Genomic DNA, 18,345 nt, shown 5'->3' with positions numbered 1-18,345 from the left:
AATAACTGGTTTTCCTAATTGTCAATCATTCTGGTGGTATGTTTACATAAGGCCGTCCTACATGCTCTTTCAGTTACAGTAGCTATGTTTTTGTGTGCATGCGCACTTTTAGCCGTATATTTGTGGTGACCTACAGTTTCAGACAGTCATTGAAGCCCAGCTTTCTCACCGCAGTTCTTTGGAAATGGTCAAGAGTTGTAAGAGAAAAAGTGTCTTGACAGATATATCCCAGAATGCTTTGCGCGGAGAGCTCTCCTTGCAAAGCACTATGGGATTTGCTGTCACAGCGGCCCACTGTCGCTGCCCAACAGCAGCGACTAATACAAAAGATGGCGCAGGCACCGTGCGGAAGCTGAGTTATCATTTGTACAAACGGTCAGTTAACTGAGTTCGCAATAAAGTCCATTATATATTCCCTGCGGTTTGTGGACACAGTAGGCATGTATGAGCTATGAGAACAGCATATTTTAAACAGTGTGTGCATGAAGAGAAACGGGCTCATGCATGCTCTTGCAAGCGGTTTTTTTTTAAGTAGAGAGGGCGGGTCTTTTAAAGGAAAAGTCTGGTCACATTCAGAATACAAATCCCTGAAAATACTTCAAGTATGAAATTATAACATACTTGGTTTTTTACATTTTTATAAATCAAGGGTTATAATTCAGAAATAATTCAGAAACGTATTGGTTCTGCAAAAAGATATTTTTATTTGAAGGCTTTTTACACATGTTTACCAGGGTCACCAATAATTTTGGAGAGAGATGTATGTACGCCTACATAGCCTTAGGCAAAATACGTATGAAAATTATTTGAACAAAAAAATTTGTGTTAGACATGTCATAAAAGTATTTCTCTATTTTGTAAAGTAGACAAACTGCTGTAATACATACAGTCACAATCCACTAAAAGCTTTGTCTGTTAAAAGCTAAAATAAATAAACATCTGAACTATTAATGGGGGGTAAAGTGTATGGAAAAAAAAAGAGCGTAGAGTTATTGACAACAGATATACAACACCATTGAATCAATAGCCACTTTTTTAGTTGTATATAAGCCTATACATGAAAACAATGATTAAAGTACAAAAAAGCAGAATAATCTCTATATTGATGCAAGACCTCCACAGAGAAAGGAGCCTTTATTTTAGGCACTGACGTGTTTTCCTGTAATGACCTATTGGGAAATTGAATTGTTCTGCTGAGTAGTCAATAAGGTAAAGTTCTGCAGGAGAAGAACTGTCAATATAAACTCATATATATCCCATCAATGACTGTCCTTAATGTGGCTGCCATTTCATTGTTTTTGCCGTGACTTTTTTGTGACTACCTGTTTCTTTCATTCCATCTGTACCCCAAAATGAAAACTGTTGGTTGACTACACACTCTACAAATTCTCTACCAGCCGTGATTGGATGACAGCCTGCTAAACGCCACTTCAATCATCAATCAGCAAAACCCCCACAGCTGTTATTTCTGGTAGAAGTCTGTTGACTTCATCTCGAAGTGTTCACTTTTTCTGTATGTAAAGTTCTACCTGTTGTGGGTTTGTGACAAGAAAATAACTAATATTATTAATTCTCATGTGTTGTGATTATACACTAATATGATTACAGTCATTGTTTTTTGATTGGCTATTCATATCAAGCTGCTAACATGAGGTTAGGAAAGCTTATTTTCTCTGAAAAGAAAAGGATTATTACTTCACTTTGGGGAAACTTTTGAAGAGATTGGCTTTATATTAGAGAAAAATGTACTGTTGACTTTGAAAAAATTTTCCAATCAATATCTTCATAGCGGCTCTGAAAAATATTTTATAAACTCTTCAATTAAATTTTTAATTGCATAGTTCTCAACATGGGTAATTGCTCACAGCTCCCAGTGGCACAATGTTAGGGTTTCTCTTCTGTCCAAAATTAGCTTTCTATTGCTTATTATCGTGTCCTTTGTTGATGGCGGACTTATACGCTAGTCTATATGTTTATATAACAGTATACATACAATAGTATACACGTGATTTAAAGTGCAAAAGGCATTAAAAACATAGTACAGTGAACAACAAAGACAAAGGTAGATTTATTCTTGCAGATCTACTGGAAAGTTTTTGAGAAGGGTCTTGACTGTCCCCGGGTTATTCTCTTATTGTTGGAAGAGTGTCCTATAAAAGGTTAGGATGTGCTCTGGGGCTGAAAGGAACAATGGGAGGAGGTCAAGTTGCAAGGTCCATTTGAGAAGGATTATATTGTCTTTTATTCCCCTGTGGTCAAACCCTGTGTCTAAAAATGTATTTTTACTGGAAAGCAATGAAGCAACATTGAATATAGTCGGAAAAATGTTTTCGGAATCAACAAACATTTGTTTCATTCCCAACTTTAACCTGGAGGTACTATATCTGCATGTACTGACTTCAGTCCTTCTCTTTGATCTCAAAATTGGAGTAAGTCAAAGTAAGAGAAATAGCTGTCTCTGGACAAGACAAAGTATGTGCAGGAAATTTCTAAGAATCCATAATTGTGGACCTGACACTAGCTGAAGCCACTTTCCTTAGTAATATTAAGCTTTAGCTTTATTAATTCTTCATTGCTGTGCAATAGTTTTAGGAGGTAAACAATGGATTAGTCCAGCATGCACATTTAATCATCTGACATCACTAATGAGAAATCCAGAGTCAGATCGTTAAAATATTTGTTTTGATCCAACTGAAATTAAAATTTTAAGTGAACTTTAAAAAGTTAAAAAAGGAATGTAAATTTGCAGTGTTTCCATTTCATTTGAAGCAAATTACCCAAGCAACACAAACCGTCATGTCGTCATACATCATGGTCCACATAACAATGTCACGTATGTCTGTAATGAATAGAAATTAAAGGCTGCATTCTAGCATGGACCAGAAATCAGTATTGGACGAAGGTTTTGATGAAGTTTTGTGGATTCACATGCAAAACATCTCCATACTTGGTGAGAGTAAATGATAAGGTAGATTATATTGAACCATGAAGACCGGTTTGTCCTATTTTTGTTTCCCTGCCACGTTTATTAAACTCAGCTATAAAAAAGTAACAATGTTTTTATTAAATTAAATTAAAAAAATCTAAATCTTTCAATGTAGAGCAGACAATCACTGGACACTTCCAGATCAGCCTACAAAACCCATGATCAAATTAAGATTCACTGGAAGATTATTGTGTTATAAACACTCAAAGGTATTCAATTACATGTTTTCCAGTATTAGACACAAGATAAAAAAAATAATGTCATCTGTCTAGACAGTCACATAATCACACCCAAAAATGCATTGGCCCCTAAAGCCAGTCAACTGAGAAATGTTGATCCTTTTTAAGCCCCAATGCCTGACAGCAGTGAAAAGGAAGCACAATAAACTGTTTTAAAGGAGTCCTTCCTGTGATCCTCATTCTCAGTTCACAAGAACAATACATTCCTAATTAATCATCTGAACTCAAACAAGCAGTGCTCTTCATTTGGCACCTCCCCCTGCCAAAGGAAAAGAAAAAAAGTAAGTTATTTCTATAAACATTGTTTGGCATAAGCTATTGGTGATAGTGGTGACATTTGAGCAGTTTTAATCAGTAGTCTAGTTGTAAAAAAAAAAAAAAAAGAAGGGGGATGGTGGATTTTTTATTTTTTTTTAGAAGAATTCATAGCTTAATTAATATATTCTATTAACGTAAAGCCCTATATATGGTACGGTTGTTACATGTCAGGCACGCCGGTCATATACCTCGACCAAGGCATCTTACAGTAGAACTGCAGTCAGTCCCTGGACTGCCATGGCTATCACTGCCCCTATATAATTAGGGACTCATTTCCCACTGGGATCAGCTTCATAGTCATGGTAGGCCACTTCTTTGATTTTACTTTGGAAAAACTTTTGGCAAATAATCTATTAAGATTTGGAACAAAACCTCACAAAACATTGCAAACGAATATCTGAATCCAGAAGTCAAGTTTTTTTTTTTTTATTCCATTTCAATCAATTCAATTGAAACAGGTGAAATCTGAAAATGGACAGAATTTCTTGATGGGCAGACTTTCTAGGTGCAGCCAAGGTGTTGAGGGGATCCATTTTGGTGGCCTTAGGATTGCATCTCTGCTTTTTGCAGATGATGTGGTCCTATTGACTTCATCAGGTCGTGATCTGCAGCTCTCGCTGGATCGGTTCGCAGCCGAGCGTGAAACGGCCGGGATGGGGATCAGTGCCTCCAAATCCAAGGCCATGGTCTTGAGCCGGAAAAGGGTAGAGTGCCTTCTCCGGGTCAGGGGGGGTGTCTTTAAGTATCTTGGGATCTTGTTCATGAATGAGGGAAGAAGGGAGCGGGAGATCGACAGGCGGATTGGCGCAGCATCTACCGTGAAGTGGGCGCTGTACCGACGCGTCGTGGTGAAGAGAGAACTGAGTCAAAAAGCGAAGCTCTAGATTTACAGGTTGATCTACGTTCCTACCCTCATCTATGGTCATGAACTCTGGGTCATGACCGAAAGAACGAGATCGCGGATACAAGCGGCCGAAATGGGTTTCCTCCGTAGGGTGGCTGGGCTCTCCCTTAGAGATAGGGTGAGAAGCTCGGTCATCCGGGAGGGACTCGGAGTAGAGCCGCTGCTCCTCCAAGTCGAGAGGAGCCAGTTGAGGTGGCTCGGGCATCTGGTTAGGATGCCTCCTGGACGCCTCCCTGGTGAGGTGTTCCGGGCACGTCCCGACCCCGGGGAAGACCCAGGACACCCTGGAGAGACTATGTTTCTCAGCTGGCCTGGGAACGCCTTGGGGTTCCTCCTGAAGAGCTGGAAGAAGTGGCTGGCTGGATGGATGGATGGATGGATGGATGGATGGATGGATGGATGGATGGATGGATGGATGGATGGATGGATGGATGGATGGATGGATGGATGGATGTCTGAAAAAACTGCTTACAATTTTAAATACATTCAAATTAGCCTGAAAATGAAATAAGCCTTTATAAAATCGAATAATTTTCCTCACCTTTTAAATATTCATTTAGAGTATTTATTTTATAGAATAGACTGTTTATCAGAAAACCAGTATTGCTTCTATTGGCTAATTTAAAGTAAGCTAGACAACATGCTGGCAATGAATGAGTTAAAACTATTCTAAAAGGTCCATTAAACTATATTTACAATTGATCAGACAAAAGGCATTCTACAAGTCACACGAGGAACCTTGCAGTCAGATCTAAACATTCAGTTCATTTATGATATTTGGCCAGACATTCCCTTAGCAAAAAGTAGTATACTTGAAGTAAATTCTATTAGGAATACTTAAGTATAAGTTTAGAAAGTATACCGAACAATGTACTTTTAGTGTACTTGAAGTATTACTAAATTAATACTTCTCGAACTAAATTGGGAAATTTTTAAGTTTACTAAAGTATAGTTTAAGTATACTTTAGTAAAGAATAAAGTTATATGAATATATATGAAATATAGTTTAGAATAAGAAACCCTAAGTGATATTAAGTATGAAATTAGTGCGCTTTTAGTATACTTGAATAAACTACTTTTTGCTAAGGGTTCACATCACATTTGGCAGTTCTTTCAAGATGATAATCTTAACATGTGTCTTAAATTGCTTAATTAAAATGCATTTTTCAAACCTTTGATACTCTTCTCCGGGTTTCCTCCACTGCTCTCGGCCACAGCTCCTCATCTCACCAACATCTTCTAGATTCTGGCTGTCATCTAGCAAAACAGCAGCGGTCTACAGATTCATTTTATGTACCATTCACAACCAAAATTTCGATTTTGAATGTTTAGCAATGCCTGTACACTCTACACTAATTTGCGTGTGTCAAAACGCAACAGAAAAATGTTTGCGCTTCAAACTAGTTTACCTAGTTTTTCATGCTATTGCTATGTCCAGAGATTAGGACTTCTACATATTTGGTGACACAATATTAAGATTATAAGAGGTAATGTCTTCTGACTCTTGACTTACCTGAAGTGTTAGTTTTTGCCTTCTATTATTATAATATTATTGCACATTACTGTTAATATATAATATAAATTTACACATTCAGTGATGAAATGTCACAGGGGATGGTATGGGGGGATGGTAACTTAAGAAGGGAGATGATTTTCCCCCCTCAACTCGAGTACTGGTTTTAATGATACGTCAATATCCCGCAAAAGTCAGTGATGCTCTGGATTGGATCAATTGGTAGGATATAATCCAGACTGAAGGCACCATACATCTGGATGTGACAGGTCTTTAAATCTAAATTAGATGGTTAAAATAGGATCAGCTAGGTCAAGGTCATTCAGATATTGGGTATTTCTGGAGAGAAAATAGAAAAAATCCAGAAACAGGTTTATCACTGCTTGTAGAAGGAAAGATATGTTACCAGGTGTGGCAAAGGTTTTTCAACACGAAGGGTTTAAGCTTGCATTGTTTTTCACGTGTATATTTCTTTGGCTTTTAATTTTCAACAAATGTGTTGTTGTTGTTGTTTTTTAACATACACAAATGGAGAAAATGCTTTGAAATGTTTTTTAATATTTTTAAATTTTGGTTTAAATATTAAAAATTCTAATTTGTCACATTGTAATGCTAGATATACAATATATATAATGCTTGCCACAACAAACCAATCAATATGAATATGAAATTTTAAAATAAAAATAAAACCCAGATAAGCAGTTAGGGATATGAAGCAAATCTAATGTTATGATATATTTGCGCTATATCGAGATACACGATATATATGAGGATATGTTTAAATTACCGTTAAAAACAACAGAGGGCAAAATTTGCATTGATATACTCTTTCAAACTTTTGGTTTCAAATTCAAAACATTGTATTTTAACCACCTCAAAGCTTTTCACAAATAATACTGCAGCATTATGTCTTTTGGTGCCATTATTAGACCTTTGACAAGATCCCAGCAACCAAACAGGAAACAAAGCAAAAACACGCAATACTACGTAAAATGCAAAATAAACAAGGTCTCTTCTGTGCTTGATAAAAAAAAATGCAGAATGAAAAAAGAAACTGACCTCAAATTACAAAAACAGATGTGTGTACTGTGCAAAAAATTAAAGCGTTATTAGAGCATCTTAAAATTATTTGCATTGATCTTTATGTGCTGCGAAATATAAAGAAGCACAAAAAATGTATTTTACGTTTTAATCGGTTTGCACTGAGATGCTGGCATTCTTCATTTAGCAGGATGAATTTTTAGGTGGTGGAATAAATTTGTACTCCTAACTTTTGCAATGATTTTGCGGCAATGATTTTGCGGCACGTCTTACAAATTAGCGCCTTTTGTTTCTTTTTGGGTGAAATCCACACCACTGCCATATATTGCTTAAACGAAACACCTGCTGTCGCCATATTTCGTTTGCTCTCAGTGAATTAGATGCAGATGGCTTAATGTCGCCATGCTAATTTGTACTCAATGGTTGCGATTGAGTCGTTTAACTATCGTGCGTGGGAAAACTTGAGATACATCGAGTATATTCGATATATCGCCCACCCCTATAAGCAGCAGCTAACTGTTCCATGAATAAGAAGTTGATATATCTGTATTCTGTCTTGTTTCAATGTTTAACTTTGTGACTCAAGTCATAAACAAACCTCAAACCCAGGTGTACATTTTTGAAATTTGTATTTAATTATTCTGAATATTGAATTAGGCTTTAAAGCTTCAGTGAAGCAGTTTCTTTTTCATCAAGCAGTTTGTACAACTCTGGAAAATCCCCTCTATCCTTTCATTTCAACTGCATCTACAAGGATAGAAGTATTCAAAGATAATATCTAAAAGATAAAAAAACTTCCCAGAGAGACAGGCCAGAACTACAATTTGAAAAAGCAGTCAAAGACATGGGCTGATGGTTTATTTGATTGTCAGCAGGGATGTTTATGTATATATAACCACAGTTTATTGTATATTCAATGTCATTTTGAGGGAGTGGTGGCCTACTGGTTAACCAGCAGGGCGTAAGGCAACCCTTATCCTCAGAATGCTCCTTTGGAACGGCATGCTGCTGACTGCATGCTGAGGAAATGGTTAAATGCGGATGACAAATTTCTAGTTTGTCTTACCAACTGCTATTGCTTACAATAATGCATGTGTTTAGTATTCACATCTTTTGTGAGGAAACCTACGTAACTTAGATACTTTCTCTTCCTTGCTGTTACTTGATGCATGTCCATCTAATTCACTTTGATGGATTTGCCTCAGTAGCTGATACACACCATGATGCAGCCCTAAATCTGCTAATGTGTTTTGTTGGAAAGATGTGGCATCTGCTGATTCCATCCCTAGGTCACTGACGGAGTGTTCGAGTGTCGGTAGGTCCTCAGCTAGCAGCGGCTCAGCCTGGTCTGACCCTAAGACACGGGTTTAATCCCCAGGGAACAGCCTTGGCGTCACAGAACACACACAAACACCACCTACATAAACACACAGCTGGCTGATCATAAGACACACTCCCCACAGCGTGGGAACACACTTCTTTGACAGCTGACAGAGGAGCTCTGAGGTGTAGGAGTGGGTATTATTGTTTTCGGGGTTTTTTTCTCTGTGTGAATTTGAGTCCCTTCATTGCCTGCTCGGTCAACTGCATGCCTTTGATGGTTCTTTATTTGTGCTTGTGTGTATTGCACTGTATGCTTCAGAGGGGAGCAATAACGACGATATCACTTCAGACTCTATAAACCTCTCTGTGCCTCCCACTGGGCGAGGAGTGGTGGGAGCACAGAGAAGAAAACAGGGGTGTCACAAATGAAAGATAGGTGTGTTTGTGCCTGGTGGGAGATAAGTGTACCGTATGTAGGAGGGAAAAGGGGGAGATTAAAACAAAAGAGGTCTCAAAACATAAAGGCTGTTGCGTATGAGGTAAGAGAAAGTAAATGTAAACTGAAGAGACCAGGACAAAGATCAGAAATATCTTCCTGTGATCAGTTCATCCTCAAAGAGTCTTTGTGTATTTTACATTCTAGCTGTAGTTCTGTGTATTATCAACAAAACACTTCAGTTAAGACACAAGAAATTTAATAATCTGTTAGAGTCATTATGGAATTGATTTAATAGTGTGAAATTGTCCTAATTAATACATAGATAAACAGAATACATAGATAAATATGAAATATAGGACATCTCCAACAATGGGTACTTCACACACAACAGTATTTTACATTTCAAAAATCTTATTTTTTATTAATTATAAAACTGTAAGTAGCATTATGTTTAAAAGCTATTACATATATTGCATAAATAATTGGCATAACAATGCATAAAAACTGTGTGAAACTTCCTCTACTTTTTTTTAAGCATCAAAAAAAACCTTTGTGTTCAAATACAAATGGAGGCGTTTAATAATATTGGTGGCAGCAAATCAAGGTTCTTGATGAAGCATGCATTATCCTTATAACAGCATTAATAGATTCCCTGGGACTGTGGCCTACATGCAGGTTGTGGGGATTAGTCATTAAAAATGTTAGATTGACCATGCTGGGAAGAGCCTGCGGCTGTACAGAGTGATCAGTGGGAGAAGAAGCAGCAGATAACAGCATGGATGACTGGCCAAGGCTTTGGTGGAGCTTTGACAGTTTATTCAAAAAGTGGTTGAAGCCTCAATAAAACAGAGGCCATTAAAATTCAGGCGATATGTTGATACCACTAAATATTTCTCCGTTTTATTCTGTTATAAACTTTTAAAAAAAGCTGCTACTTTAATCAGATGCTTTCTACAAATCCAGATGTGAATGTACACATTATGTATTTTAGTAAAGCTTTGTTTGGGATGTGGTTAAAGATTAAAGACTGTATATCAGGACAAGTGGTTTGTTTACAAAGAGGTTAAATAATATTTTAAACTGTTTGCTTTAGATAGACTCTTATAAGATGTTTTCTTGATGGCAGTCAGTGTTAGCTTTACTACTCTGTTTGGTTTTAGTTGCTGTTTCAAGATGAGTATTGATCCTCATGTTGCTAATATTAAATCTGAGTGGCTGTTTGATTGACTTAGATATGGTTTTTACATGATTCTTTTTGACCGTTTGCTTGGCTCGTACAGTATAAGCAATTACTGGCTAGGTTTTATTAACCATCAAACTGCAATTGCAAAAATAAATTTGCTGAATGCCTTTTATGATTTGGGGTCACACCAAATTTTAGGTCACACCAAAATTTCCCAAAAATGCAATGGATAATTTATTTTTCCCCCATTGCACAAGTCATGTAATCAGCATGTCAATCTTGTAAAATGACGAAGAAGGACACCAGAACTAGTTAAAGGATGATAGCATGGCATATTTGGATTCCGCTGGGAGTTTTAACTACATTTAGTTTGCAAGGATGAGCACGAATGAGCACAAGAGCTGTGACTGAATTACGGATACATCTCATGTGGTTTTCAAAATTCTGTGTGTGAACAAACATATATACAAGCTATTTAAATTGTATTTATTACTTAATAGTGTGACGGCTGTCGCCATCATATTTGTGTTTCACTTTTTTCTTTATTTTTCCTCTTTCTCACCTGTGCTCTCTGTGTTTTATTAGCAAGAATCCCCTTTGTTTAAATCTGTAGTTAGGCACAATCCTCTTTTTGAGGTTCTCTTTTATTTAACTTTGTAATTTTCACAGCATCCTCATCCACCCTCCTTTTGTGTGTTTATTGCTTGCACCTCTTGTTATCAAATAAATCATAATTTTAGAAGAATTTACCAGTTTCTGCCTATATGTTTATGCTCCCACTCCCCTAGACCAACAGGGAGTGGTAACAATAGAAATACCACAGTTGCGAAAATGGGCATTTTCAAAATATGTAGAATATCAACATAGCTTTGTGCTCATTTGTATTGTAGAGGAAGGGCAACTACTATCATATCCACAGCACATTGGGAGGTTGTCTCCGGTACTTTCTCTTATTTCAGGGTGGGACCTGTGGGTGTGGTCTAACAGCTGGAGCTGATCAAGGCTAATCAGGAGCGATCATGTTAAAGAAAGGCAGATTCTCTGAGGCAGGTGAAAAATATATTTTTTTCATCTCAGTGGTAATCAGGCTTCTTGCTCTTTGTGATATGTGTTTCTAGATGTTTTGAAAATTACCTTCATATTCCAAAAAGTACATGCTCTGATCAAGGACTACAGTGTTCTCCCCATTCGTTCCTAATGTTTTTGGGGGAACTAATCTTAAACTATAAGGATCCGTTGTAATACCAAAGAAAAGTCAGAATTTTGTGCTGCCATCAGGACATATCAGTCCAAAGTCTTCTCCAACTTTTTCGGGTCACCTATTATGGGTAAAAAAGCAAGAAAGTTCTTTGGGACATTAAAACATTCATTTTATTTTGGTCAAACCAAAAGGATTCTCAATCCTGTGCTTCCTAATTTAACTCCTTTCCTCCGCTTCCACTTTCTCTCCTCTCCACCCTTTTCCTCTCTCCCTCTGCTGAGCCTTTTATGTTCAGATCAGAGAAGCCTTCCACTTATCATAGGAGTCTGAAGAGGCTTTCTCCTAAAAGCTGGCATTATATGCCTGATTTACTGAGGCAGACACACAAAGTGTGCTCTATCTCCCTGTCTTTCCTATTCCTTAGGATATCCCCCTCTCTTCCTTTTCTCAAATGCATTTTCCCCATACTGAAAATAATGCCACACTCAGTCTATTTTAAACATACACACACACTTCAGCATATTGGCAGGCCTCCGCTCTTGTTCTGTCACAATGGGATTAGTGGTGTGATTCCTCCACTCCTTTTAAGTGGGCGCACTACCAATCCACTTACGATGGACTCTCCTGAATACTGAATGGACTGAAGAGGAGGGGATGAGAGAGAAATAGAAGTACCAAAAGGAGGAAGAGGGAAAAAGAGGCTAAAATAGGAAGATGGAGAAGAAGAAAAGCAGAAGAGAAAGTCACTTATGATTAAATATGTGCTCTTAAACTGAACTATTTTCATATCGGGGTAAATCAGAAGCTTAAAAAAGGAGGATAAAGAAAACTGGCTGCACACTTCTTGGCAGAGTTGATGTATTGACTGCAGACCTGTTGCCTGGGTGACCAGAGGCAGCAGAGGCCCCACCTTCCCCACTGTGTTTCACAGAGTGATGTCATCAATTGCCGGTGGCGCCGGTCAGGACCTCAGCCAATTGGACAAAGGAACAGGAGGACGCAGAGTGTATTTTTTCACAAATTTTCTTTATACTCTTTCAAATTCTTCCTGTCATCAGCTGCTCTCTCACTCACCCTGATTTATTTTTTAAAGCCTAGTTTTCTTTTGACTTATTCAAACCACTCAGCGGGCAGCAGACAAGTTCTGTTTTTTTTTGTTTTTTTTCCCCTTAGAAATGAAGCTAATTTAACTGCCCTGAAGAACTTGTGACAGCAGGACACGCTACAGTGACCATAAATGATTATCTATTTTTTGTAGATAGCTTTGAAGGAGGTCATTTTTCATTTTTTAGGTACTTCTTGAGAAACATTGTACACAGCATTAGGCTATAACACAGAACAGAACACTAGAGATCAGTTCGAGTGTCTCAATCTCAAATACTGGCTCAGGCTATCAACAAAGGCCATTTTTTGTTGTTGTTTTGTTGTAATCAAAGTTCCTGAGTAAACTTTAGTCTTAGTCTCTACGTTTGTTGACTTTTGGTATCCATAGGTAGTCACAATCAAGACTGTCTATGGAAACCATCTCAAAAATGGGGCATCCATCAGCCACCTCCTGTACAACCATGACATCAAGCATGCTAAGAATGAGCGAGCCATTGACTCACTGGTCCACACCAGGATTTACAGCAGGACCATTAGAATGTCATACGAGCTGGAAAAATGGATGTTGACAGAGAGAGGGAAGGTTATCTATACAATGGGCATGCACTCCCAGAGGAGATGATTGAATAGATCTAGAATAGAGCTACAAGTACTTTGAAATACCACAGGCAAATGGCAACTATGAAGAGGTCATAAGGAAAGCAGCGACAGCCAAATAACTGGAATGATTGAGGCAAGTTCTGAGAAGAAAGCTTAATGGTAAGGTCCAAGCAATCAACAGCTATGTCTTGCCAGTAATCAGACACCCTGCTAGGATAATGCATTGGCCTAAGGAGGAAATTCAGGCCATTGATGTTAAAACATGAAAGCTACTCTCCATGCATGGTGGATTCTAACCCAAATCCTGTAACCACAGACTATACGCAAAGCGCAAGGAAGAAGGAGAGGTCTAGTGAGCATCAGAGCCACCATGGAAGATCAGAAACATCCAAGTTCCAAGAATATATCAGGAAGATGGCCCCAAGGGATGAAGCACTCAGTGAATGTCTCAGGGAATGGAAGCTTAAACAGAATAAACTAGAGGAACCTTTATGGGAGGAAAAACCCCTGCATGGGAAACACCACCGACAGATAGCTGAAGTAGCTATGACCAATTCCTACCAATGGCTATAGAGGGCGGGGCTCAAGGACAGCACAGAAGCAGTGATGTTATATATATATATATATATATATATATATATATATATATATATATATATATATGTATATATATATATATATATATATATATATATATATATGTATATATATATATATATATATATATATATATATATATATGTATATATATATATATATATATATATATATATATATATATATATATATATATATATATATATATATATATATATATATATACATTTATAACAGAAAACATATATATATATGTATATTATACAAGTTCTTACTTTAAATTTACTGTTTAGAATTATGAGTGTGTGTATCCACAGGCATATCCATGTATGACCACAATATCAACACAAATCAAAATACCAGCAATTGGAAGATACTCCCCAGATCAGAGCTTAATATGAATGGATGCATCATTCAGAATTAGCAGAACATTTAATCACATTCATATTTATACACATTATTTGCACTTTGCATAAATTCATTATCAAAACCATTCCATAAAAAATACTGTACATGCTGATTTACACACAAGTGTTGCAGTCACATGGTTGCATTAAATTATTTTTCATTATTTTGCATTATTATAATTATTATATTTTTTTTAGCTTTAAGCATCACCAGAGCAGTTTTAAAGTGTACTAAGTCCATAAATTTCATGAGTTTTGATTTAAATAATGTGTATGTTCCCAATACCAAACATTTTATATCATCCTTAATGCCATTTTTTGTATAGTAAATACTTTTATAAAGAACTTTCATATGTGATACTCCAGACTTCAACACAGTATTATATATAAAGTATTATATGCTGTTTATTTTATGTATTATGTATTCATGTATTAATATTCAAACATGAAGATGGGAACTGGCCAATTTGACTATATTGATGTCTATTAGCAAGATAACTGTTCAACCAGTTACTTGCTGCTACTTTCACTCTGTATATTTCCATTGTATACAGTAGTAGTGTATCAGCCACTGCATAATTTCTGTTTTGTATATATTCCATTATAGCTTCCATGGCAGTACAGGAGCATGCTTTGAGCACCGCAGCAACAGAGGCCAGATCTACCACACCAGGCAAGATCCCAGGTGCAGGCTATGCAAAGAGGCCCCAGAAACAATCCATCATCTCACAGCAGGGTGTAAGATACTGGCAGGAAATGAATACAAGGATCATCATAACCAAGTGGCTCGTATATTGTGCAGAATACAAACTGGAGTCCCCCAGGTCAAAATGGGAGCTGCCTCCCAAGATGGTGGATAAAAGAGCACATGGGGCACTAACCTCCAGATATGTGGAGAAACATCAGAGATCTCAGTCCAGAAATTCACAGTTCTAGGGACAGCAGAGATACTGCGAAGAACTCTCAAGCTCCCAGGCCTTTGGTAGAGGACATATTTTGGTAGTATGTATTTTGTTTATTAGGCAAGAAACCAACCTTTTTCTTAGTTGTTGCCAACAGTTAGGAAATAATCCTGAAATGTGTTAAAAACTTAGATATTGATAATTCACACTGTTCCTTTCTTTTCATTAAGCTGTTGTTGGCTTTCCTCTTCACCAATCCCCTGGCAGTCTTCCAGGTAACAGCTATCAGATTCTTATTTCCACCACATTTACTGTAAGCAGGGGGGGGGGGATTTACCCTTAGGCATTACTAGACAGTTGCCTAGGGCCCCAAGTCAACTGTAACCCCATCCCCCCCTCATAAAAAGGTTGCTGATGATTGTGGCAACACTTTGGTTTTCATTAAACTTCATAAAGCACTCCAAATAGACAGAGTGCTGAACAAAAAAAAAAAAACTAGAACATATCTTGGTAACTGTTAAAACAAATGTGCTGTAGATATACGTGCCATTTTTTGGTCTATAAATGAAATCAGAAAGAGTGTAAATATCCTAATCAGGCATACACTAGACACTGACATCACAGACAATATAAGATGATGGTTTGTTTTTTGTTTTAACTGTCGACCTCTTGGTGTTTTTCTCTATTGTCCTCTCTTGCTCAGGGATAAATGCCCTTTTCCAGTTGCATTTACGACTGCCTGGTTAGTCTTTATTTGCTGTCAGACTCTGAAAATATCTTGTCAGAAGACATTAAGCCTTAGCCTAATAACTTTGCAGAGAGTCCTAAATAAAAGATTTGGTGGTTGTCTTTGTTCCTTGTGGTATATAAATTTAAAGTTTATTAAATGAGAAAAAATAAATTATTGTGGATGTGGTAAATTAGCAAAAGTGCTTCTCTGTTATATGTCAACTTGGAGTTTAGCATGCATGCACATAATCCCCTGCTTCTTCATTACCCCATTTCATTCCAGTATGTCTTCATAATAACCTTGTTTTTCATGTATTTTTTCTGTGTGTGTGTTTTCAGTTTGCTGTAATATCATTTCATTCTAATCAAGTGCTGGCTTCTAAGGCATTACCTCGTGTTTTTGCCTTTCTTTTGTCACAAGGGAGAAGTATAGAGAGAGCCGTTGTTCTTTCTTGGCCGAAAGCTGCAGCCTGCAAGGATGCTTTGTTGCTCATAATAGCTTTTTGCAGACAAACACAGACATGAGTAGATTAGAAAAGATAATTTGTAGGTTTGATGTCAGTAATGCAACCTGCTTGTGTGTGACTAAGTGTGCAGCAGGTCAGTGAATGGAGCCTCTGAGGTGAGACTGATGGCTAATTATTTTGTTGGAAATTGGAAGCATGTGGAAAGTAGATATGATAAATGTGGAGGTTAAATTGTCAGATATATACCAGCGGACATTGCCTTTATAAAAACCACACACAAAGTGCAGATTAGCACACCTGTTATATGAATTTTCAAACTCCGACATCTTTTTTTAATGGGCCTGTCACCTACTGACACTTTGAGGAGTTTCCCCATCACACAGAAGTGTATGTAGCCAAGTCTTTATTGACCCTGCATACCTGTTTTTAACCTTGTGTGCTGTCCATTGTGGACCGTCGACTGTTTTTTCTGCAAAACAGGAAGTTAATAAGCACAGAGGATTCCGGTCTTCTATTTTGAAAGTTAAAAAGGGTGGGTTAAAGTTCAGTAGACTCTCTCTTGTTGCTTGCATTATATTCATAGCATTTAGAATGAAGTCAGTTTAAAAGTATAAATCAAAGTATGGCAGAAGCAGAAAGTTGTTGATTTGACAGGTTTCAACTCAATTGTTTTAATTTTAGCCATAAATATGTTTCTAAAATACAGAAAGGGAAACATTCATCAGTGTTATTTGTATTAGAAGGTGTCCTTAGAAACATTTTGTGGATTTAATGTCATTAATGCTACAGATGGACCCAGTATTCAAGGCAAGTCAGACAATGGGAAGTTTCAAAATGTTTAATGACAGAAAAATATTACAACAGAACAGACAAGGATGCGGCTGCTGAGGATAAGCGAGCTGCAGTGGCTGCAGAAGACAGACGCTCAGATGAAGATAGGCAGGCTCAGTGGTAGAGAGGAACATAGACAAGACAGAGCACCAGCATAAATGCCGGACTTTAAACTGGTCTGCTCCAAGGAGCCAGGCTTACTGGACTAAAACTGGCATACGGGACTAAAACTCTTAACCAGCATGAATAACTGACACAACAACATAATGAACTAAGAATACACAAATAAACTAAGAAATACGAATAATGATCTGGCAAATATCAAAGATGCTCACTTACTTCACTCCACCAGATTTTATTTTAAAAACCTTCTTCAAAAAGTTATTAATTAAAGCTTAAATTCTATTCAAATAATCATAACCCTTGTGAAAATAGTTTACCCCCTCCTTGCTATGTTATACATCAACTTTGGTTGGATAAAATTATGGCTCAGTTTTGCAAGCCACAAGGAGCTTTGATTGCAGTCTGTAAAAGGAAAAGGAGCTTAAACAGATCCTGTTTGACAATCTATAGAAGGGTAAAATATTTGAAGAAAGCAACACATTATTCTCTGATCAAAAATAGATGGAGAACAGCCTAACCTTAAACTCAAGTCCACTGTGATTATTCAGCATATTCACCTTTAAAAATAGTAACAAGTTGAAAATGTTGGGGTTTTCTTGCCAGAGTACTTAATCGAGTGAATGGCCTTTAATAGGTCATTTATAACCTGACTGCGCCAGATGGATTTGCTCTGCATATCCATCTGGAAACCTTCGGTTGAAGTAATTTTGGGAAGGGGCGAAAATACTGGTTAGCTTATTGGCCTATGTTGGTGATAGACGGGCCAAATAAACCAATCAGATCAATGAAGCATATGACGTACTAACTGCCAGGCTACTCTTGCCGAAACCAGTCGGGAGAAGAGCAAAAACTCTTTTCCTCTGAGAAAAGCCTCCAGAGCAGTGTTTTGCTGTTCTTTCAGTGAAGAAATACTCTGTAATTCCGATAAAACTTGCTCGATAGCCACGCTAACACTAGTTTCATCAGCTGAAGCCGCCATGTTCTCTAGACTGAACTGTCACGCTTCTCGTTGCGTCACACCTCAAAGCCAACGCTGATTGGACGTTTGTTTAGTGAACGGCTCCAAATTTACTTCAACGGAGAGTCTCCAGACTGATTAACGAGTTAAATCTTGAAAGCTTGTGAGATCAGGATAGTCTCTCGAGGCTAGGTCATTTACGCTTAAAAGCCCTTAGATCAAGACAGACAAGGGTCGACAGATTAGTCACATAGTTAGAAATATTTATCTGTAACTCTTACTTTAGTGAGATGTTAATTTTTTTCCTTTGTATGTTTAGTTGCAAAATTTCTTCTGCAAAAGTTACCCAATAAGCTCTGACATTTCACATTTTGGACTGACTGAACCCTACAGCTGTTAGTTAATTATAATGTTTTATCCAATTCAATATCTGATACCCCATACTGATACAAGTCAACTATTGATTGAATGAACCATGCA

At 37.3% G+C, this 18,345-nt stretch overlaps 1 protein-coding gene and 1 long non-coding RNA gene across 2 annotated transcripts in view; both read left to right on the top strand.

Annotated features, from left to right (window-relative positions):
• The window catches only part of LOC119786638 (meiosis 1 associated protein), a 158,192-nt gene that overhangs the window by 29,898 nt on the left and 109,949 nt on the right, over positions 1-18,345 (top strand). The window lies entirely within an intron of this gene.
• On the top strand, positions 1,317-15,250 carry LOC119786644. The gene is made up of 2 exons (XR_005281211.1): positions 1,317-1,517; positions 14,463-15,250. It is a non-coding gene; the product is annotated as an uncharacterized LOC119786644 (long non-coding RNA).

Source organism: Cyprinodon tularosa, unplaced genomic scaffold, assembly GCF_016077235.1.
Source record: "Cyprinodon tularosa strain WSP-4 unplaced genomic scaffold, ASM1607723v1 ctg276, whole genome shotgun sequence".
Classification (NCBI taxonomy): Eukaryota; Metazoa; Chordata; class Actinopteri; order Cyprinodontiformes; family Cyprinodontidae; genus Cyprinodon; species Cyprinodon tularosa.
This window is presented reverse-complemented; position numbering and strand designations above follow the sequence as displayed.